This window comes from Dromiciops gliroides, chromosome 6 (genome assembly GCF_019393635.1).
Source record: "Dromiciops gliroides isolate mDroGli1 chromosome 6, mDroGli1.pri, whole genome shotgun sequence".
In the NCBI taxonomy this organism is placed as follows: Eukaryota; Metazoa; Chordata; class Mammalia; order Microbiotheria; family Microbiotheriidae; genus Dromiciops; species Dromiciops gliroides.
In genome coordinates, this window is record NC_057866.1 from 260,806,623 (window position 1) to 260,832,115 (window position 25,493).

A 25,493-nucleotide genomic window follows, 5' to 3' on the forward strand; every position below is an offset into this window, starting at 1 on the left:
TTGTTGTTCATGGACTACTTTGGCAGTCTGGTGTAGCCTGTGGATTCCTTCTCAGGATTGTATTTTTAGACACATTAAATAAAACTGTCAACCAGAAATCACAACTTCGTGAAACATACATGAAGGTGGATTTGTTGCAAGAGAAATTAACATATATGTGGAATTCCTGTACAGGTACAAGGGGTTCACAATCCAAATAGAATTTTGCATGTTTATGAGGGTAACAAAATACATTGAGTTACAAAGGAAACCAATTATTCTTAAATAGAGTTATTTAAAGACCTTTAAAAAAACACACATTTGTGGAACATAGGTAAAGAATCCATACTGTCTGACTACATACAAGCTTCTCTGCCACCCTACCATCTGACTCCCGCCTACATTTCTACTCTTACTCCACAATCCTCCCTTTAACACCAGCTGTTATGTGATCTTTGCACGCCACTTCCCGCTTCCATTGCAAAAGTTACTTCTTGTTAGAACGACTTCCCTCCTTGCATCTGCCTCCCAGAAACCTTCCCTCGTGGATGAGATGCAACTTCTTCCATGAAGGTCATTCTGCTTCTTCCTCAATTGTCAGTTACATTATTTTTGCTGTTCTGTCATTCCAGTCATGCCCAACACTTCATAACCCCATTTGAGGTTTTCTTGGCAAAGATACTAGAATGGTTTGCCATTTCCTTCTCTAGCTCACTTTACAGATGAGGAAACTGAGGCAAAAAGGGTGAAGTGATTTTCCCAGGGTCACATAGCTAGTAAGTATCTGATGCAAGATTTTAACTCAAGTCTTCCTGACTTCATTCCTGGTGTTCTATCCACTGTAATACCTAGCTGTCCAGTTATCTCATACCTTATACAATTATGTAGGTCCCAAATTAGTGACAATAATGAATCCCATCAAGTGATCACATTATTTGAATTCACATTGTATATTTCCACTAGGTTTAAACTAATTGTCATATTGTACAAATAATTATAACATTGAATAGTGCAAATTGAAATAATTCAACCACTTTATGGGATTTGTTATTTACAGTAATTGAGAACTGGCCACTAGTACTTGATAGGGTAATAGGAACATAGATTTTTGGCTTGGAAAAGATCTCACAAGACCACAAATCCAACTTCCTGATTTTACAGATGAGGACAGCAAGATCCAAAGAGGTCACATGACTTTTCCCAAGACATTCAAGTTGTAGGCAGCAGAGAGAGGATTTGAACCCTCGTCTTCTGATTCCAAATCCAATACTCTTTCCATGCTATAACTTTTCAGTAGGATGTAAACTCCTCGAGGGAAAGGATTCTGATTTTTTTTCTTTGTATTTCTAGATCCAAGACAATGCCTTACCTAAAGTTATTCCTTCCCTTCATAGGCATTTGTTGCTTTGAATTGAATTGAAAGAGATATTTGACCTTTTAAGTAGTTTATTTTATTGCTGTCATTTGCTAACTTTATTAAGTGAGCTGTCGAACCAGATTTCCCAATCACCAATTGTTCATTATTTGACAATCTCAGCCGATAAGCAATGTGGTTTCATTATTTAGTTTTCTGTGACTTTATAGCATGGGTGGATAAGGAAAACTATGTCTGCAGTGACAAATCTTTTCTACACACAAACTTTCAACCACAACTTGTCACAGTGGACTGAAAAGATGCTTCCTTCCTTCTTCCAAAAGTGCCTGTCTCAGTGTCCAGTTTTATGTTGACACTCTTACATGGGTTAGATCTGTTACCAGACTTTCCCAGTAAAATAAATTGCCTGCCTTCTTAGTAGAGACAAACAGAACTCCACAAAACGGACCCACTGCCCAGGAAACATTCTAGCAACAATGACAACAACAACTAGCATTTGATAATATCTTAAGGTTTACAAAGCACTCACACATTAGCTAATTCAATCCTTACAACAACCTTGAGAGTCATGTGCTACAATCATCCCCATTTTCCAGGTGGGGAAACTGAGTCTGAGATTAAGTTACTTAAGGTAACAAAGCTAGTAAGTTTCTGAGGCCAGATTTTAACTCAGATTTTAAATTCCTGACTCCAGACTTAGTGACCTCTCTTCTATGCCACCTAGTTGCGCAGGGCCAATGACCTGGGTCAGAGTCAATGACCCCAGGATTTATAGTCTTGAAAAAGAGAGGCTGGACAACTCCATTTGGGATGGGAATAAAGACAACTCACTAGACACTTAGTGAGTTCCTACTGTGTGCATATCACTGTTATGAGATACATAGGTGAAGAATGATACAATTCCTTCCCTCAACTCTAATAGTGGAAATATATGAATAAAATTAGATGAGATAGAATGTGATGGTGACAAAAGTGGAATGTAAAATGCTTTTAAGAAATCTGAAGAGGCAGAAAATATATTTAAGCTAGAACAAATGAATGAAGGAGATGGTACCTGAGCTAAGCTTTGAAGGAAATAGAAGATTTTAACCAGTAAAGTATAAACAAGCATTTATTAAGCATCTACTCTATGTCAGGCACCATGCAGGTCTGAGGATACAGAGAAAACTATAAATAGTTCTTGCCTTCAAGGGCCTTCCAGTCTAATGGGGGAAGAGAGAGACAACATGCAAACAATTATGTACATAAATAAAATATTTACACAGGGTTAATTGGAGATGATTTCAAGAAGGCAATAACATTAAGGAGGAGGAAGAATAGAGGGAATGGGTGAGGGGTTGGAGAAAGGCTAAAACTCACTGGGGAGGGAGTGTGCTAAATATTGGATCAGGTGATCATGCAGCTGGGCTGGAATGTAAAGTGTTTGAGACCATCCAACGTCAGACCAAAGAGCTCCAGCCAATAAGGTCCAGACTAAGAACAGCATACCTGTGGCTTTGAAAGCAGTCCATCAGCAAGTTTAGGCACCAAGTGTTGTTGTTGTTCAGTCATGTCCAACTCTTCATGACCCCATTTGGGGTTTTCTTGGCAGAGAAATTGGAATGGTTTGCCATTTCCTTCTCCGGATCATTTTACAGATGAGGAAACTGGGGCAAACAGAGTTGAGTGACTTTCCCAGGGTCACACAACTAGTGAGTGTCTGAGGCCACATTTGAACTCAGGAAGGTAAGTCTTCCTGATTCCAAGCTTAGTGTTCTATCCCCTGAAGCACCACCAGTTACTTAGAGGCAATAATCATCAGGGAAGAAGACCTCCTGTCAATTGCTTGACATTCCATTGCTCCATGCAGATCTTCCCATGTTATTGGTGGGGTTCTGCAATATCTACAGCAAATCTGATGCTCTACCTGCAGCACCAAGTATCTTTGAGACTGGTCCTAGGGACGATGATCCTGTACTGAAATGATGTTAATAAATGGCTTTGTGGCCAAAGGTCTTCACCATATTCAAATGAGACACCACCCAGGGCTGTCATAAGCAAATTAGGGGAGCATGGAAAATTTTATCTGTTATATCTAGGGATAAGAGAAGAGTTTATGACCAAACAAAAGAGTATAAGCATCATGAGAAATAAAATGGATAATTTTGATTACATAAAATTTTAAAAGTTTTGTACAAATAAAACCAATTATAGCCAAAACTAGAAGGAAAGCAGTAAATTGGAGGGTGGAGTGATTTAAAGCAAGTTTCTCTAATTAAAAATTTCAGGGGGCAGCTAGGTGGTGCAGTGGATAAAGCACTGGCCCTGGATTCAGGAGGACCTGAGTTCAAATACAGCCTTAGACACTTGACACTTACTAGCTGAGTGAACCTGGGCAAGTCACTTAACCCTCATTGCCCTGCACCAAAAAAAACCCAAACAAAGAAACAAACAAACAAACAAACCCCTTCATTTCTGAAATATAGAGGGAACTGAGCCAAATTTGTAAAAAATAATAATAGCCATTCATTCCCCAATCGATGGGCAAAGGATATGAACAGGCATTTTTCAGGAGAAATCAAAGCTATCTATAATCATATCAAAATGCTCTGAATCAATATTGATTAGAGAAATGCAAACTAAAATAACTCTGAACTTCCAGCTCACAACTATCAGATTGGCTAACATAACAGTAAAGGTAAATGATAAATGCTAGAAAGGATGTGGAAAAATAAGGACTCTAAGGCACTATTGGTGGAATTGTGAACTGGTCCAACCATTCTGGAGAATAATTTGGAACTATACCAAAAGGCTAACAAACTATTCATACTCTTTGCCCCAGCAATATTACCACTAGCAGGTCGGTATCCCAAAGAGATCAAAGAAAAAAGGAAAAACTAGTTTCCCCCCAAGCCCTCCTTCTAATTAATGTATTTCCTTTTCTTTAATTTAGGTTGAACAATAAACCAGACAGACCTTGGAGGCTAAGCCTGAAGTGGAGAGGGGAGTGCTTGCAAGCCCTGACCTTAAATACTGAAATCATTAGGTTCAACTCTCTCTCCCTCCTGAACTTGGAACCTATCAGTAACTACCCTCCTATCAGTAGTCCCGCCCCTACAATCACAACCAGGAATGCTATGAATCTCTGAAAGGGGCCTTGTTTTGGCCTTGAGGGGAAAGACAGCTACATCCAGGATTCTCTCCGGGCCTCACCTGGCCTAATTCATCTGATACAATAGACTTGGTAAGTACTTGGAGTTCATCATCGTCCTCAGGGCTTGCCAAGAGTCCCATGTAGGAGAGTTAAGTGTCCTAGAAGTCCAAGGTCAAGGGTCAAAAGGATACCTGTACCAAAAAACAGCCCCACATTTTTCTGATGTATCTCTAACATGGGCTATTCAGTTTGCTTAGCTGTTAAATGTAGGCAATAATGTTTCCCACTTTTCTCAATATTCAATTATAACAAAGATTTGCTTAAACACTGTAGATGCCATATATATATAATCAGCTAATTTGATTCTACCGTTGCTGGTCTAAGACAGTGAGAAATGCCTGATAGTTTGAAGAAAGATGATTTTAAAATGAGAAGTGTATTCTAAACAGAAGGGAGAAGAATCTTCATTACAAAGACATAGACCTTAGCTTGTATGTTAGCATATATGAGGAAAGAAGAGAGAGGAAGAAGTGTAATATACTAAACAATGCATGTCAGGAAAATAACTGAAAGGAAATTAACACACTACACATGGTAATGTTATATATGTGTGCATGTACTCAACATATATCATTAACATAGCAATTAACAGGTATGTCAACATGTAAGTCATTATAAGTATGCATTATTAACATGTTTTAAACATTATTGACATATTACATCATTTGCATTTCCAAATATATCTTTCCCTCTCCCCATTTTTCTTAATTATATTTTGCTCTTTGGGAATATTAAAATGATAATAATAGTACCTGCTTCAAAAATTTATTGTGAGAATCAGTTGAAATGACAGTTCAAACACTTATTGAAATGAGTTAAAGCATTTAACTGTCTCTAAGGCAAAGCTTGGGTCTTTTAATTACATAATTGTTTTCTTTCTTCCTTTTTTCCTTTTTCCTTCCTTCCTTCCCATTTACATTGTTGCAATCACTGAACAGTTTTCCTTATAGTTTTCTTGTCTTCATCATTAAACATCCTCTTATGTTTCTCTGAATTCTCCATTCATGTACCACAATTTGTTAATCCATTTCTCCTACCAATGGGTACCTGCTTTATTTCCTGTTCTTCACTACCACAAAATGTGCTTCTATGAATATTTTGGTGCACTTTGGACATTTCTTTCTGCCTTTGAACTCTTAAAGGGATGTTCTCAGGACTGAGAAATATATGGACATTTTAGTTACCTTTGAAAAAAGGGTTGGGAGCAGCTAGGTGATGCAGTGGATAAAGCACTGGCCCTGGATTCAGGAGGACCTGAGGTCAAATTTGACCTCAGACATTTGACACTTGCTAGATGTGTGACCCTGGGCAAGTCACTTAACCCCCATTGCCCCACAAAAAAAAAAGGAAAAAAAAAGGGTTGGACTAATTTACAAATATATCAGTTATGGAGAGTTTTGCAAACAAAATGAGGTTGTGAATATTTATTTGCCAAAAAAAAAAAAAAAAGGGTCCAGTTGAACTCCATTTCCATAATAGCCTCAATGATTGCACAAGGGAACATAGAGTTTGCCATTTCCCGTCAGGATAGCTAACTAGCGATAACCTTGGGTGATAAGAGTGAAAGCTAGTTAGCCTTCTGGGAATAGCCTGAAAAGGTGGCTGACACAACAACAAAAAAGATAAGGCACTAGCATCAATTCGTTCTGCAAATTTCATGATTTGGGGACCTTTGAGCTACACTTAATTATTTTTAACCAAGCCAAATATTTATGCATGGGAGGAAAATGGGAGTTGGGAGTACCTGCTAAAAGTATTTTGGGTTTTGTTTGTTTGTTTTACTCATGAAAGTCATCTTTCCCAAAGGACTTTTCCTATTGCACCAGAATGAACCCAATTCTAAATCACAGACTAAGCACCACCTTTTTCCCCTGACTACACACATATAGGCTCTGGAGTACTAATTTCTTCTTTTTTCTTTTAATTTTTTTTTTTTGCGGGGCAAGTGGGGTTAAGTGACTTGCCCAGGGTCACACAGCTAGTAAGTCTTAAGTGTCTGAGCCCGGATTTGAACTCAGGTCCTCCTGAATTCAGGGCCGGTGCTCTATCCTCTGTGCCACCTAGCTGCCCCTGGAGTACTAATTTCTAAAGTATCTTCAGATACAGAAACATACTTGAGGAACACAAGGGGTTCCTGGGCAACGGTTGACAACAATTTGGTTAGCAAGAACAGCCACCACAGGTAGATATTTAATCAATGTTAATTGATTGATTGGATGTGTTATTATCAGGAATCTTTCTAGCAACTATAATGAAAAGTATCAATCAATAAGTATTAAGTATATATTCTGAACCAGCCACCGGGAATGCAAAAAATTAAGACAATCCCAAATCTCAAGCATCCATTGGGTGGAAAAACACACATATGTAGGGTGAACCAAAAGTATTCAGGCATACTTTTGGTGATTATAGCTCTCAATGTTTCGTGCCTCACCTGATGTCAGGGAGACATAGCAGAGGGTCATCAACTAGAGTCTGTTGCTATATTTTGCAAGGAAACATGACAATCTTTGATGAATGGGTGGGAGACATTGTTGGAAAAGAACCTGTATAGTAACATTTTGTTCTACTGAATTAAATGTTTTTGCTGTTGTTGTTACTGGCAAACTATAAACATAATAGTATCTTGTATTCTCATCTTTTAATTAGTTGTGAGATGGCAAAGATGTGGTATATTGTTGACTATAAGTTGTGAAAACCTGTTTGGTCCCTACAAATGACCTCATTGAAGAAGCCCTTGATTTACATAGTGATGACTTATAGCTCTGAGGATGGGCATGTCGGTTGGTAGTTACTGATGTTCTCTTGTTCTCACCCTTTTTTTGGAGTTAATAAAGTCTGAGCTTATTGATTTTCTTGTTTCTTACCCTGTTTTGGAATTAATAAAGTCTGAGGGCCCAAAGCCTTGGGGATTTTCCCTTCCTTCAAATACCTTCAATAATTTTCTCCTAATACAATATCAACAATATAGGCAATGAAGTTTGGAGGGTCCAAAGTACCATCACAACAAAATCACCTGCAGTATGTGTATATATATATATCAGCAGAAGCATCACAGAATACTTAAGCCTATTTTCCAAGATCCAGATTACTTATTTACAGAGAGGCATATCACTAGTAGTCTGGACATCTGGCTATGGGTTATTTTTGCCATGATAATCGATGAAACATAGGAAATTTAAGATTGCCCTTGGCCTCTTACAGCCTATTTTTTCTTTTGCAGTGATGGTGTTGGAGTGATAGGAAAATGAGAATTGGTTATCCAGTGACACTGGCCTCCTTGCTATTCTCTCCAAAAGATATTCCATCTCTTGAATCTATGTATTTTAAGTTCTTGTGGTTTTGTTGTTGTTTAGTCCTTTTTCAGTCATTTCCAACTCTTCATGAGTTGGGTTTTCTTGGCAAGGATACTGGAGTGGTTTGCCATTTCCTTCTCCAGCTCATTTTACAGATGAGGAAACTGAGGTAAACAGGGTGAAGTGATTTCTCAGGGTCCTATAGCTGGTGTTGAAGATTTGAACTCAGGAAGAGGTGTCTTTCTGACTCAGTACCCTCTCCACTGAACTATCTAGCTGCCCCATGTATTTTCACTGACTGGCCCCAATGCCTGGCATGTTCTCCCCCTCTTTTCTACCACTTGTCCTCTAAGGCTTACTTTCAAGACCCAGAAAACATTCTACTTTTTATAGGATCTCATGCTTCCCCTCTGTTGATTATTTCCAATTTATCTTAAATATAATTTGTTTTTATGTAGTAATTGTCTCTCCCATTAGACCATGAGCTCCTTGAGAGATGTTTTTTCTTGCCTTGCCTTGTATCCCTGATATTTAGCAAACAGTAGGTGATTAGTAGGGGCAGCTAGGTGATGCAGTGGATAGAGCACTGGCCTTGAAGTTGGGAGCACCTAAGTTCAAATGTCACTCCAGACACTTACTAGCTGTGTGACCCTGGGCAACTCACTTAACCCCAATTGTCTTAAGCATCCAGGATCATCTCTGGTCATCTTAATAACACATCTTGCCACTGGACCCAGATGGCTCTGGAGGAGAGAGTGAGGTTGGTGACTTTGCACAACCTTCTCTCACTTAAATCCAGTTCAGTACAAGTCATGACACCTGTCCTTCGAGAATTAAGGACAAACAACAAGATGCTTAATAAATGTTTATTGACTGACTTCTAGGAATAACACTATTGTTTGACTGTTAGCAAACTTGATTTTTGCTTGTGAGAACTCTAACTGTCAGATCCTTGTCCAACAGGTGGATATATTGCTAGAGGAGCTGAGTCACATCAATCTTGATATTCTTGCTATTAAAAAAAAAAAAAGAAAAAAAGGACATTGAAATTAAATGCAAGGATAGTTTGCAGGTGCTCCATGGAGAAGCAAAGACAGGTGTGGGAGGGGTTGCTGCTTTTATTGTATACCTCAAAACCATAACAAACATTATTTCAAGGCCTATCTGGTCATCATGTATTACAGCACTAATTTCTGCAAAAAAATCACCATGAAAATAATTGCAGCTTATGTACAAACAGTGGTGGCTGAAGATTAAGAATCAGAGAAATTCTATGAGGAAACTGGAAGAGATTCTCCAAATCAAACTAAAATATACCTAGATAGTTGGAGACTTAAGTGCAAAAATGGGGTAAGTATAGATAAGGAGAAATTTACAGGAAAACATGGTTCACAAAGAAGAATTGAGAGAGGCCAAAGACTTGTAGATTGCATGGAAACATCACACTTTTCTATCATAAACATTTTCTTTTTAAAATAGAGTAGGTGCAGCTAGGTGGCATAGTGGATAAAGCACTGGCCTTGGATTCGGGAGGACTTCAGTTCAAATCCGGCCTCAGACACTTGACATTTACTAGCTGTGTGACCCTGGGCAAGTCACTTAATCCTCATTGCCCCACTAATAATAATAATTATTAAAATTATAATTATAATTTTTTAAAATAGAATAAAAAAACACTGGGTATTATAGGCACCAAATAAGACCATAAAATTGACTTAATTTTAACAGAAAGAAAAAGACATTATTGATATGGGGATTATCCCTGAGGTAGCTATCTTGTGTACAGTCAAGTAATCAGTCTAAGAGTCAATAAGAATTTATTAAATGTTTATAATGTGCCAAGTTCTGTGCTAAGTATAGTCAGGTCACTGATTTGTGAGAGCTAAGTTCGGAATTAATATTAAAAAAGATAAGAAGAAAGGATAATAGTGAGAAGAACTATATGGCAAACAATTGAAACTATGCAACCCTGAATTATTTCAATGAGTAATTGAAAAAAGAAAACGGGAATTGTACAACAGAAATTACATGAACTATGGCCATAATAGTTTCACCCAAAGTTTAACCAATTAATTTAATTGCCAACACAAGGAGACCAAAAGGGACCAGAAAGCACCTTAGTCAGCAAACATTTGACCCACACAAAGAGGAGACTGTCAAAAGAATAGTGAGTTAGAATATAAACTTGCAAATGCTGGATGACTTTAATGGTGTTGTTTCACAAGTAGAAAGAAACAATGGAAACAAAAACCAATGAAAAGAAAACTTGGCAGAGAAAACTTGGATTTCTTTAGATGTGCTTTATATCATAATGCCAATCATTTTACACAACATTCTGAAAAATAAAGGACAATGCTATTTACTAAGCAGTAGTTTTCCTTTTATTTTTTTAACAAACCAGTAAGGTTTTAAAATGTCCAGTAAAAATTAATTTACATTTAGCTTATTTCTAGAGAAAAATTAAATGAGATATTTATTGAATTGAAAAAAAAGAAACTAGGGGAGAATAATGGCTGGTGACAATAAATTAGCCTCCATGAGAAGGCTGGGTCAGACAAGATGTGTGCTAAGAAGAATCCAATGTAAATTGAAGAAAAAAAATGTGCTTGTTGGTGAAGCAGAGCAAATGAGCCATCATATTTCCTTAATGTCTTATTCAATCTCTATTTCTGAAATAGAATTATTTCAATCTCTTTTTTTAGACCTGGTCTTGTATTCTTTCTGGTACTGTATTCTTCCTATTCATTCAACTCATTTAAGTAATTAGTTTTGCTGAAATATAATTGAGCGATATAATTTTTAAATAATGATTTTTAAATTTTTCTCATTTGTTTTTAATGTTCCTTTTTATTTTGATAATTTTAATTTTCCTCTCTTTAAAAACTGGATCAAATGATAATTTGTTGTTAGCTTTTTAAAAAATTAAAAAGTTTACTCGGTTTACTTATCAATTCAGTCATTTGATTTTCTTTTTAATTTTGTTTGCCTTTTCTTTCGCTTTCAGAATTTCTGGTGTTTTTTTTTTCTAGTTGGGACTAGCATGATTTTTCCTCTTTTGTGAAGTTGTATGTCCAGTTCTTTAATCTGTTCTTTCTTTCCTTTGTTCATCAACATTTTTCTTAATATAAATTTTCAAAGACTCATAACTGCATCCCAAAAGTTCTTATGTGCTGTCCCAATGTTCTCATTTTATTTGATGAAATCAAGTATTACTTTTCTATAATTTTTTTTCTGTGACTCATCATTTCTTTTGAATCTTACTCTTTAGTCTCCATTTTGAGTTTCAATCCTTTCTTTAAAGGTCCTATATTAATTATATTTTAATCCACTGTCAGCAAAGGATGTCGTTATTTGTTTTTTATTAGTTTACAAGTTTTGTGTGTGTGTGTGTGTGTAAATATATAATAGCATGTATGATCACTTTTTATAAATATGCCATGCAAAAATTACCAGACACATGAAAGGAGTCCATAACACATAAAATGTTGAGAATGCTATTATAAAGTATTTCTATCTCATTTTTTTCAGTTTTTCTCTTGCTCTACTGTTGAGTGGGGGGTGGGGCAATGAGAGGGACCATGGTCATTTAAACAAATAACCCCAGCATATATAAATCAACTCTTTACCACTTGATTGTAAAGCATTTGAAGTTAATGGACAGCTAAAATAAACAACTGTAAAAACGTGTTTCAGAAGCATATCCCTCAAGCCAGCTACCAGGAACTATAATTCAAGATTAGTCACTGGCTATTATTGAAATTTTGCAATGGTTTGTGGACAAATGTGGCACAAGTATAAAGTAAATCATAAGCTAATACCAAACGTATTTGTGAAAGGAATTTACAAAAAAAAATATGGCACCCATATTCATATGAAGGAGAGGGAAAATTAAATAGTGTGTTTTTTAAAGATTGGATCAAAGATACTTAGTAATGTATTATCCTTTTAGCTAAATCATTCAAATGGAATCATTGCTATTGCCAAGTGGTGGTCTTGCTTTTCTATTTGGATCCTCAGGACTTTGCATAATACTTTATAAATAATAAGATCTTTCATGGTTCTGGTCAGCATTGCTAGGCCTGACTATGGGAAACAGCACAGAGTGGGGTGGGGTTGTCCTTCAATCTTCCCTCACTCAGCTGTTTTTCATTAGATGAAAGTTTGTGAGGTTGTAAGATTAAAATTCATGAGGTGAAATTTCTTGAGGGCCTGTTCAACTTCCCAGTGGAGCTGCCCCCAGGGCCTGCTATTTATTAATTCAGTGGAGTCAGCCTGGAGATGCCCACTTCACTCAGGCCAAACCTCAACCCCTGGAGTCTCCCCTGAGGTCCTCTCAAGTTATCTTTGGAGAAGAACTGCTTTACCCCTTTATTTTTGCTACTTCGCATTCATTTCATGGTGATTTTCTATCTGTTTGTGGAAGAAATCTAGAGAGCCTGATCTCAAAGGGAAGAGTCTTTGATTGTCTACTCTCATTCTTTACGGGCTGAACACAACTCATCCAGACCCATAGCCACTGTCCAGGAGTCAATGTAGATGAGTATCTTATCTGCTTCATCCTTCAAGGCCCTCTTACATGCCAGACATAAAGCCTAAATCTCAGCCCACTGAGAGGGAAGAGAAATGATTGTTAATAACTATTGATTTGGGGAGATCCAGAATTTCCCCTTTTTTTTCTGAAGTCCTGATCTTAAAAAGTTCAGTCTCTTGAAGTACATTGCTGATCATGAGATGTTCATATTCCACCTACTTAGATTAGCCATTGTGTTCTGCTCAGGCTTGGGTCGGGCATAAACTCTTTGGGTAGATTGCTTAAGGCTGCTGGTGGTTCAGGTATAGAGATAGTTTCTCTGTCCAAGGGTGACATCTTCCTTCTCTCATTAATTGTTAATCAATTAGGGTTGATTCCCACGATGGGGAATACCTACTTTTCTAAGGCTGTATAAACTGTAAGCCCACCACCATGATTGACTTTGGTCTAAGAGAGATAGCCAAAAGACCATTCTTTGATCAATAAATGCATTGACCTTATTAATAAAATGATTTAATCACCCAGAAATAATGTATCTCAAACATTTTTTAATTGCCAGGATCACCATCCATGAGAGTATTCCCTTGTTATAGGATCAATGCCTGTTGAAGAACAGTTTGCATACCATTCTTACAATGGACAAAGCAATTAAGCATACTTAGGGGGTACTTAAAGGTACTTATCGGTACTTAAGCATACTTAACGGTACTTAAGAGTACTTAGGGGGTACTTAATGGTATTTAAGGGTACTTATCAGTACTTAAGTGTACTTAAAGGTACTCAAGCATACTTAGGGGGTACTTAAAGGTACTAAATGGTATTTATGCATACTTATGCGTACTTAAGGGTACTTAAAGGTACTTATGGGTACTTAAGGGTACTTTAGGGTACTTATGAATACTTAAGGGTACTTAAGAGTACTTATGGGTACTTATGCATACTTATGGGTACTTAAGCGTACTTAAGGGTACTCAGGCATACTTAGGGGTACTTAAAGATACTTAAGGGTACTCAGGCATACTTAGGGGTACTTAAAGATACTTAAGGGCACTTAAGGGTACTTAAGCATACTTAACGGCACTTAATGGTACTTAAGGGTACTTACTGGTACTTATGCATGCTTAAGGATACTTAAGTGTACTTAATGGTACTTATGCATACTTAAGAGTTCTTAAGGGCACTTAAAGGTACTCAAGCATACTTAGGGGTACTTATACATACTTAACGGTACTTAAGGGTACTTATGCGTACTTCTTAAAGGTACTCAAGCATACTTAAGGGTACTTTTGGGTACTTATGAGTACTTAAGGGTACCTATATGTACTTAAGGGTACTTATGCATACTTATGGGTACTTATATGTACTTATGTGTACTTAAAGGTACTTAAGGGCACTTAAGGGCACTTAAGCATACTTAAGGGTACTTATGCATGCTTAGGGATACTTAAGTGTACTTAATGGTACTTATGCATACTTAAGAGTACTTAAGCATACTTAAAGGTACTCAAGCATACTAGGGGTACTTATACGTACTTAACGGTACTTAAGGGTACTTATGCGTACTTCTATATATAAGCACTTACTTTTATAAGTACTGATACATATGAGTACTTATGTATACATATATGCACTTATGTGTACTTAAACATACTTAAAAGTACTTAAGGGTACTCAAGGGCACTTAAAGGTACTTATGCATACTTAGGGGGTACTTAAGCATACTTAAGTGTACTTAATGGTACATAAAGGTACTCAAGTATACTTAAGGGTACTTATGGGTACTTATGAGTACTTAAGGGTACCTATATGTACTTAAGGGTACTTATGCATACTTATGGGTACTTATATGTACTTATGTGTACTTAAGGGTACTTAAGGGCACTTAAGCATACTTAAGGGTACTTATGCATGCTTAAGAGTACTTAAGCATACTTAAAGGCACTCAAGGATACTTGACGGTACTTAATGGTACTTAAGGGTACTTAAAGGTACTTAAGCATACTCAACGGTACTTAATGGTACTTAAGCATACTTAAGGGTACTTATGGTTACTTAAGCATACTTAACGGTACTTATGCATGCTTAAGGATACTTAAGGGTACTTAATGGTACTTAATGGTACTTAAGGGTACTTAATGGTACTTAAACATACTTAAGGGTACTTAAGGGTACTTAATGGTACTTAAGCATACTTAAGGGTACTTAAGGGTACTTAACTGTACTTAAGGGTACTTACTGGTACTTAAGCATGCTAAGGGGTACTTTAAGGTACTTAAGCGTACTTAAGAATACTTAAGGGTACTCAAGCATACTTAAAGGTACTTATGCATGCTTAAGGATACTTAAGTGTACTTAATGGTACTTATGCATACTTAAGAGTACTTAGGGGTACTTAACGGTACTTAAGGGTACTTAAGGGTACTTAATGATACTTAACGGTACTTAGGGGGTACTTTAGGGTACTTATGGTTACTTAAGGGTACTTATTGGTACTTAAGCACACTTATGCATACTTTAGGGTACTTAATGGTAATTAACTGTACTTAAAGGTACTTAGTGGTACTTAAGCATACTAAGGGGCACTTTAAGGTACTTAAGCGTACTTAAGCATACTTAAGGGTACTCAAGCATACTTAAGGGTACTTATGCATGCTTAAGGATACTTAAGTGTACTTAATGGTACTCATGCATACTTAAGAGTGCTTAGGGGGTACTTAGCGGTGCTTAACGGTACATAAGCATACTTAACGGTACCTAAGGGTACTTAACGATACTTAAGGGTACTTAGGGGTACTTTTGGTTACTTAAGGGTACTTATTAGTACTTAAGCATACTTATGCATACTTAAGGGTACTTAATGGTACTTAAATGTACTTAAGGGTACTTACTGGTACTTAAGCATACTAAGGGGGTACTTTAAGGTACTTAAGCGTACTTAGGCATACTTAAGGGTACTTAAGGGTACTTAACTGTACTTAAGGGTACTTACTGGTACTTAAGCATACTAAGGGGTACTTTAAGGTACTTAAGCGTACTCAAGCATACTTAAGGGTACTCAAGCATACTTAAGGGTACTTATGCATGCTTAAGCATACTTAACGGTACTTAACAATACTTAAGGGTACTTAGGGGTGCTTAGCGGTACTTAACGGTGCTTAAGCATACTTAACGGTACTTAAGGGCACTTAACGATACTTAAGGGTACTTAGGGGTACTTCAGGGTACTTATGGTTGCTTAAGGGTACTTATTGGTACTTAAGCATGCTTATGCATACTTAAGGGTACTTAACTGTACTTACTAAGTATGCATACTAAGGGGCACTTTAAGGTACTTAAGGGTGCTCAAGCATACTTAAGGGTACTTATGCATACTTTAGAGTACTTAAGGGTACTTAAGCATACTTAACTGTACTTAAGGGTACTTAACGATATTTAAGGGTACTTATTGGTACTTAAGCATACTTATGCATGCTTAAGGGTACTTAAGAGTACTTAACTGTACTTAAGGGTACTTACTGGTACTTAAGCATACTAAGGGGTACTTTAAGGTACTTAAGCATACTTAAGAATACTTAAGGGTACTCAAGCATACTTAAGGGTACTTATGCATGCTTAAGGATACTTAAGTGTACTTAATGGTACTTATGCATACTTAAGAGTACTTAGGGGGTACTTAGCAGTACTTAACGGTGCTTAAGCATACTTAACGGTACTTAAGGGTGCTTAACGGTACTTAAGGGTACTTAGGGGTACTTTAGGGTACTTATGGTTACTTAAGGGTACTTATTGGTACTTAAGCATGCTTATGCATGCTTAAGGGTACTTAAGGGTACTTAACTGTACTTAAGGGCACTTACTGGTACTTAAGCATACTAAGGGGTACTTTAAGGTACTTACGCATACTTAAGCGTACTTAAGGGTACTCAGGGGTACTTAAAGGTACTCAAGCATACTTAAGAGTTCCTAAGCATACTTGAAGGTACTCAAGCATACTTAGGGGTACTTATGCATACTTAAGGGTGCTTAAGAGTACTTAGGGGTACTTAACGGTACTTAAGGGTACTTATGCATACTTAAATGTACTCAAGCATACTTAAGCGTACTTAAGAGTACTTAGGGGTACTTAAGGGTACTTATATGTACTTCTATATACAAGTATAAGGCTATATACTTCTATATATAAGCACTTACTTATATAAGTACTAATATAAATGAGTACTTATATATACATATATGTACTTATGTGTACTTAAACATACTTAAAAGTACTTAAGGGTACTCAAGGGCATCTGGACTCGATTGGAGATTTTAGTCTTTGTCAGAGCTGCACCCTGTTTGTGAAGGGAACCCAAGGGCCATGGGAGGGTTCCATCTTGAATGTAACCTTACTATTTAAACAACAGAGGCGACCACTGCCCTACCCATCTTGTTGGTGAGTCTATATTGCAATGCCTAGTTCAAAATAGGCAAATCTGGGGAAAGGATGAAGGTATGACCTCACGTCATCTACTCACTATTAACTAGTTCCAAGTTCACTGGATACTTGGGGGATTTTTTTGTTGTTTTTGGGTTTGGGGGGCGGGGTTTGTAGGGCAAAGTCACACAGCTAGTAAGTGTCAAGTGTCTGAGGTCAGATATGAACTCAGGTCCTCCTGAATCCAAGGCTGGTGCTTTATCCACTGTGCCACCTAGCTGCTCCCATCACTGGATACTTGTAACAGCCTTTCAATAGTAGTATAGTGAATGTATGTTTCAGGAAGCTTGAAGCTCTAGAAATCTGATGGGTATTTGGTTTGGTCACCCCTTGGTGCATGCCAAAGGCTTCACTTTACCTGAGCATTATAGAAGACTTTCAAATATATGAGCCCTACAGGGTCATAAAGGCCCAGGGAAAGGCTCTTAATGGATTGTAAATAGTTCTGGTCCCCATTCAAAAAAGGTAGATTTATACATGCTCTGTAAATGGGATCCAGCCAGCTACTCAAGTGAAGAATGTGGGTTCTGCAGAACCCCGGATAGCTAATAAGCTTCTGGACTTTCTTTGTAAATTGTGGGGAAGGAATGTCAGCTTATCCCATATTGTGTTCAGAATTGGGTTCTTCTCATCCATTATATTCCTTAAAATTTGACTGTGCGTTCTCTACCCCGTATTTGGGGGAGTTAACTTCCTACCCCTTACACCTCACATAAGCCATCATAAAATTTAGAAACTCAGCTACTATGGCCTCATCTGTCTTGGTCAATATTATATGACTAATGTAGTGGTGTGCATATATGCTTTCAGGAATGGAGGACTCTTTCGGGTCTTTCTGACAAACTGATAATATGAAGGCAAGTTAATATAATCCTGGAGAAAGATAATGAAAGTATATTGGACTCTATCTTAGCTTAAAGCAAACTGCTTATGACCAGTCTCATCCAAAGGAAGAGAAAAGAAATCATTGGCAAAGAAATGGAAATTGGAGGGATGCCCATTCATTGGGGATATGATTGTGATGGAATACTACTACACTATAAGAAGAGATGAGGTTGATGATCATAGAAAAACATGGATAGAGGACGGCTAGGTGGCGCAGTGGATAAAGCACCAGCCCTGAATTCAGGAGTACCTGGGTTCAAATCCAGCCTCAGACACTTGACACTTACTAGCTGTGCAACCCTGGGCAAGTCACTTAACCCCCATTGCCCCACAAAAACAACAACAACAACAAAAACAAAAATAAACAAAAAAAACATGGATAGACTTGCATGAAATAATGAAGAGCAAAATGAGAACTAAGTGAACATACTGTATACAGTAACAGCAATGTTGATTTTAGAACAACTTTGAGCAAGTCATTTTGACTATTATAAATCCTCAAATTAATTACAAAGGACATATGAGGGAAAATACTATCTCTGTCCAGAGAAAGAGCCAATAAACAGAAGTTTGTATAAAATGATCTTATACACACACACACACACACACACACACACACATTTGTGTCTAATGGTAGCCTTCTCTGGGGTTGGGGAGGGGAGGAAAGAAGAAAGGGAAAAAAGACATTGACATGATAACTTTATTATATATTTAGAAAGAATGGCAAGTTGTGCATAATTGAAAAACAAATAAAGAAATATTTACCTCAAAAAAACAAGCAAAAAATGCAAATAAAGAAATTACTAGCAAGGTCAGTGACTACATGCCACTTATTCTGGGACTGGGCTACCAAGTCTGTAGCAATGATGAATCAGAAATAGCTAGAGTAAAGGACACACTAATTTTGTTTGGCACCCTGTAGTCTACTGTATGTTGCTAGGTGCTATCCACCTTTTTCACTGGCTACAATGAGTTGTTGTAGGGTCATTTGTATAAGGAAATGTTTTATAGCCTGTTTCATTGTCATCATTAGAGAAGAAATATCTTTTATCCTCCCAGGGACCCAGTATTGTTTGATATTAACTATACGAGGTGATTTGAGTAACTTCAAAGTTTTCCATTCATTGCTACTCAAAATGGACAACACAAATCTTGCCAAAAACCAACCTCATGCATATGCTGACTTCCAAGAGCTCATAATGTCCATTCCCACAATGTACTCTCTCTGATTACCTACCACAAATATGACCCATAAAGCTTCCAGGTCACCACAAAATTAGGCATGTGACTTCTGATCCCTTTGATGTCCTGTAGCTTAGATGATCTGAACCTTAAGAGGACCTTGGCCATTGTGCTAAGTAGAATAATCTCTAAAGTTTCCTACTGACTTCAGTCACTCAAGAATACCATTTGCATATGGTAATGTTTTACATAATCATACCTGTATAGCTCATATCTGATTGCTTGCTATCTCAGGGAAGGGAGAGGGAAGGGAGGGAAGGAGAGATAAAAATTAGAATCCAAAACTATGAATAAAAATGTTTATTATAAAAAAAGAATACCATTTGCAGTGGGAGCCTTAGGGGATGCCTTGTGCTTAGACAGAGCTAATGGGTCCTTACTGCCCTTAGACCAACATCATAACAGTTTCACTAGCACCCTACAGGTTGTTAATCAATTGCTTTCTTATAAATCTCATGCTGCAGAAGCAATATTCAATGATCCCTACTGTAGATGCCCTCAGCCCACGTGGCAGGTCAATATAAATAATATCTACTTCATCATTCCCAGAATGCTTATTTGCACCTCTGCCCACAATTTCTCATATGGCCTCTGCTGGACTAAACCACCTCTAAATTTTTATCAGTTGATATTCCTATGCCTCTATGGTTGTGTGTCAAGGAAAACTCATAGCTAAAGCCTCACCTATTCAGGTGGGACTCCATTGAGAAGGCTCTATCTAATTCCTCTGTCCCTTCCTGGCAGTCTGGTCAGAGTATGAACAGGTTGGTGGGGAGGAGGTGTGGCGTATAGATCCAATTTATCTGCCTTTTTTTGTTTGTTTTTTTGTGGCGCAATAAGGGTTAAGTGACTTGCCCAGGGTCACATAGCTGGTTAAGTGTCAAGTGTCTGAGGTCAGATTTGAACTCAGGTCCCCCTGAATCCGTGGCTGGTGCATTATCCACTGTACCACCAATTTATCAAACCCATTTCCTTTAGGAACTGTACCTCTTCTTTCACAGGTCTCCACTGGGAAGCCAGGTGCAATGGGAATTCATCTTTAAAAAGATAGATATAAGAAATTCTTCATTTCAGTTTCCCAAAAAGAGGCAAATGGTGGTCCCTATCTGGGGTCTCTAATTGATTTAGCAAGTTATATGAAAAGCCCTCAGAGATCTCCCTAAGCCTACTGAACTCTGCTTGGGGAGAATCTCTGACTTGGTTCTTTAAATTATGCCCTGAAGTCATGATTTCAGTGACTCATCAGGTTTCTGTTTGAACTTCTCCTAAACCTCACCAGATTTGTAGTGGTAAGAACTGCCCCCCCACCCCTGCTCCCTCCGTGGAGGTTAGCCGACTTTGCAGTGTAGTAATAGGATAAACTTGGGGCCTTCTTACCACTAGTGAGAATTCTCACTTCTGTTCTCATTCTCTTGTCTTATGGCTCTGATCTCAGTGAAATATAGTGAAACCCCTGGTTGGGAGACTGTACTTCCCCAGGCCCAAGGGTTGCTACCTATTGTTCCCTCTCCTGAAAAACAAAATTCCCTTCACTTTTCATGGTCATCAGAACAAGTAGGTGCCCATCAGCCTTCACTGCACGATCCCAAAAAGGCAGTAGCTCTGTCTCTAGAAGCTGAATGCACTTGGTCAATTTATATCAGTCCAACTTCTGCAATGTGGTTAACCACAACCCTCCCTGTCAGCCTCCCTCAGAGCCCCCTGAACTGTGTACCATGCAAATAATTAAAACCATTCATTTATTGAGAATCAAGGGGGTAAAAAACAGATTCAGTTTAAATCAGAAACTTTATTGAATTATTAATAAACTTAGAACATAATCCCCCAACCCCCACATTAAGGAAATTCCCTAACTATTGATCACATATCAGAATCTCTAGCCTATAATAAATCCTGTAGAAATTTCAGCTACCCATTTGTATCTCTTGTTAACAGACCCCACCTCAACCAATGTGCAAACATATAATCTATAACATTCATTGTGGACCATATATTTGTAATGGGGGAAAATGGGGTACGGGTTCAGTTAGGGGTTGGGGTTCTTAGGAATTCCTCTTTAAAGAATTACACCCTCTTGCACACAAAAGCAGTTAGAATAAGGTGGTAGTTTATTTAGGGCCAAGGGAAGGGAAGGGTGGGGGGAGGGAAACCATGAAAGAAATCCTTAGACTTCTCATGGGGAGATAGGCACAAAGAACATGGCTCAGAGGTACCAAATCTCCTCGAACAGGAGGCTGGTAGGTACTTTTATAGAGGGGGTGGACCATCTGCCTTTGGAAAGTTCCTTTAGTGAGGGTGAACCATCCCCCACTGGTGGTAGCTGGGGGAATTGGGTGAGGAGTGGAGGACCACCCCCCCCACACACTGGTAGTGACTAGAGGAATTGGGTGAGGGGTGGCTACAGATCCCTCTTCAGAACACAAAGGCCACAGCCACACCCAAATTTATCTCCCCAGGGTAAGGGAGACCAGAATGAAGGGTAGGAATCTGAAGCTAGCTGAGTCCGATTTGGTTCAGCTTATCTCTCGAGGCATTATCTGTCCTCTGGTTTAGTTTCTCAAGGAGAAGGTTCCTTGATGTGCCCCAGAGAACTTCTGGGGTGCAGAGCACCCCATGATATATTTTATGTAAAAAGATGACAAAATCAGGATATAGAAACAAAAAAAGAAATAATAAGAAAATATATCATATAAGAATGCCTGGTAACCAATAAAAATGGGAAGAGGGAAGTTGAAAAGAGGGAAATTTTTTAGGGCCTTCTTGGTCTATTGGAAAGACACAGTTCAAATACCTCTTTCACAGAGGTATTTCTTTATGGTCAGATGCTTAACCACTGGCACCACTGTCTATGATTGGAGTGGGGTCTCTGTTTTTCTGATCACAATCTCTGACTTCATTTTCCTCCTCAGGTGCTTCTGAGGATACTGCTGCCTCCACCATCCAGTTCCCAGGACTAGTTTTTCTCTCCAGTCTCTGGTGAACCCCTTTGAAATCTTCCTGGACCAGTGGAAACCTGCCCAACCCCACCCAATTCATGCAATGTTGCCTCTCTTCCTGGACTGGGAAAAGACCACAAGCTCTAGGGTCCTTAGTGAATACTTAAAGTACTTCTTTAGAGCTTGTGGCTTTTGGGGAGGGAGAGAGGTATGGGTGAGAGATATAGGAGGAAACCTGGGGAAAGTATGAACAAAAGATATTCACACGATAGTCCTTGAAATACTTGAAGACAGCAATAATAAACAGCATTTATACAGTGCTTTAAAGTTCATTCAGAAGAACAAAAAGTTAAGAATACCAAAGGAAATAATGAAACATGTAAAGGAAAGAAGTTTAGCAGTACAAGATCTTAAATAATTTAATAAGGCAGTAATTATCTGGTATTAGGTAAGAAATAAAAAGGTAGATCAATGGAAAAGAGTAGATGATACCCTGAACACCAGAACTATGACACCATAAAACTGGATCTGAAAAATATCCCTCTATCAAAGTATTACTCGCACACACAATCCAATCAAAATTTAAGTAAAAGGTTTTTTTATTTGGCACACAGAGGTATGACCAGGAGAAGAAATCTAAACTTTAACACCTGGGGAGGAGCAGATTTATAGAATATTCCTCCCTCTGCCACAGTAAAGACAATGCTTTTATAGGAGGATAAAAGAGGGAGGAGAGATAGACTTAGAACTGAAAAGTTACAGCTGTTTGGGGAGTAAGGATGCTAGCTATTGGGGAGTAGGATACATAAAACAGTAAATATGTCATATTCCTAACTTAAGATCATTGTCACTACCTGGTCCTAATCACAGAGCAAGCACATCTGACCCAATTAAACTCCTGCTATAAATTTCAAGGTGCCCAACTTCTGGGTGTCCTTGACACATCTGCTTTGTTATCTGTTTTACTAACCACTATCTGATTAATTAACTGTTTTGCTTTTCCAAGGAAAGAGTACCCTCTAACTGACCCCAGAAAGCTGATCAACTGTATTATTTCCCATGATCAGAGTGTCCACCTCACAGCCAGAGTATACCCAACTGGACCCAGGCCTACTAGGCTGCTACTATAGTAGACATACAATTGACAGCAGCAAATAAATAGAATAATCTTACATTTGACTAGTGTAAAGTCTCAAGATTTTGAAATAAAAATTCATTACTTGGTAAAAATTGTTGGGAAAACTGGAAAGCAGTCTGGCAGAAACTAGGCATAGACCAATATCTTATGCCATTTACTAAGATAAAGTCAAAATGGATATGTGACCTAGATATAATGAGAGTTGTTGTAATAAAATTAGAAGAACATGGAAAGTTGGCAAAGTATTTTGCATGTATTATCTCATTTGACCCTCATAGAGACTCCTAGGATGTAGGTGTTATTATTATGCCCATTTTATGTATTAGAGAATTTCAGTAACTTGTCCAGGGTCACATAGTTAACAAGAATCTGAGGCCTGAGTTGAACTCAGGTCTTCTTGACTTCAGGCTCAGCACTCTACCCATTATATACCATGACTGCCATGCCTCACAAACTTTTCTAGGTTAGACATTCCCAGGCCCTTTAGTCAATCTTCCTATGGTAAGGGCAATGGGAAGGGGAAACTCTCAAGGCCCTTGATCATCATGATTAGTATTTTTCTCTCAACTCTGCAGCTTCCTAAAATATAATTCCAGAGCTCAAAATGACCTTCTGGATGTGGTCGAGATTACAGGATCAAAGATTTAGGACTAGAAGGAAAATCACGGTTGTCTAGTCCACCTCCTCCATTTTACAAATGAAGTCACTGAGGCAGAGAGAAATTAAGAGACTTGCTCTATGTCACATAGGTAAGAAACAGGTGTGTGCACAGGTCCTCTGACCGGAAATCCAGAGTTCTTTCTATGGTACCAGAGTGTCTGGTTTGTTCTCACCTGTGCCTGACTCAAATTGGTTTCATGGCATCATTGGCCACACCCATCTGAAACAACAATAAACTAAAATGCTACCTGGTCTCTTGCTGGCAGCTGGTAAACTACATTTTTTCCAATCTGTGGTTGTTTTCGCACGGGTGGCATCTTAACTTTCTCATGAATTGGATTTAAGCAAGGCAGAGCTATGCAAATTCATAGGCCTCACTCTCTCCTCTGGGGTCACCAGAGACCAGTGGCAAGATAACAGTGGCTCCCTAGATAAAGGGGAAAATAGAAGAGGGGAGCAAATGATGACCTTTCTTACCACTATTCCTAGAAGAGCATGTTGTTGCATTGCAATAAGATGTGAAAAAGGAGAGTCCTAACCAGTTTATCCTTATTTTGTTTTTAAGGGGAAACAAAAAATAATTTTGCTGAATCAAAACTTAACCAGAGGGGCAGCTAGATGGTGCTGCAGTGGATAAAGCACTGGCCTTGTATTCAGGAGGACCTGAGTTCAAATTTGGCCTGAGACACTTGACACTTACTAGCTGTGTGACCCTGGGCAAGTCACTTAACCCTCATTGCCTCGAAAGAAAGAAAGAAAGAAAGAAAGAAAGAAAGAAAGAAAGAAAGAAAGGAAGAAAGAAAGAAAGAAAGAAAGAAAGAAAGAAAGAAAGAAAGAAAGAAAAAAATGTTAACTAGAATCTCTATATTACCATACAATAAGACTGTTTGTTCCTGGTGGCCAGTAAGACAAATACAAATACTTATCAAGGGGCAGGGAGGGGCCCAGTGTATGTGCAGGAAGGATTTTCTCTGTTGTGAACAATCACCATTCTTTCTTCTCTTTATGCAAGAAGGAAAATTGCGGGAAAGACAAACCAAGCAGGTTTTATCATAGATCAGGTCATACCTTCGGTAATCCCAGAGACTAATGGAAATGAATCATGTTCAAAGCAAGTTCTAAGAACACAGAGATCCTGGTTATTTTGCATGGATAGATAGAAGGTCAGATGAGGACTTTAAAAGCTATCTAACAGGGCTCACTGCAGATGATTTCCACAGAAAAGTGATACACCTGGGAGTGAGTAATTCTTGATTAAGTCAGAAGACTTGAAGAATGGAGGAAGATAGCAAATGAAGACTTCTCATACCTTCATGTTAGGATGACATGTTACTAAAATCATAATCACAATTTGATAGTAATAAATATTTATTTAATAAGAAAACAATTATTATGTTCACTTTTATGTAGCATATTAAGGCTTGCAAAGTGCTTTACACATGTTATCTCATTAGATAATTGTATAGGAGGTGAAAAAAGTGAATCAATACCAGTTTATCTTTTCTCTTTTTCTTGATAGTCATTCCTTGAGTAACCTTGAAAAGGTCATTTATCTTGCCTGGATCACAGATTCCTTATCTGTAAAATGAAAAAGTTAAACTACATAAGGTCCCTTCCACCTCAAAATTTAAAATTCTGTAAGCAGGCCCATGGTTACTTACAGGATAGGCTGGCTGGGAACAAGCTTCTCCTTAAATTGTACCACCTGGCACCAAAAAAAAAAAATTACCACCTGGGACCCCCTGAAGCTTGGGACAATGCATCCTGGAAGTAGTGCTCCACTT

At 38.1% G+C, this 25,493-nt stretch overlaps 1 long non-coding RNA gene across 1 annotated transcript; it reads left to right on the forward strand.

Annotated features, from left to right (window-relative positions):
• Positions 1 to 4,473: 4,473 nt before the first annotated feature.
• LOC122732396 lies at positions 4,474 to 22,231 on the forward strand. Its single transcript, XR_006353620.1, has 2 exons — positions 4,474 to 4,577; positions 21,885 to 22,231. It is a non-coding gene; the product is annotated as an uncharacterized LOC122732396 (long non-coding RNA).
• The last annotated feature ends 3,262 nt before the right edge of the window (positions 22,232 to 25,493 follow it).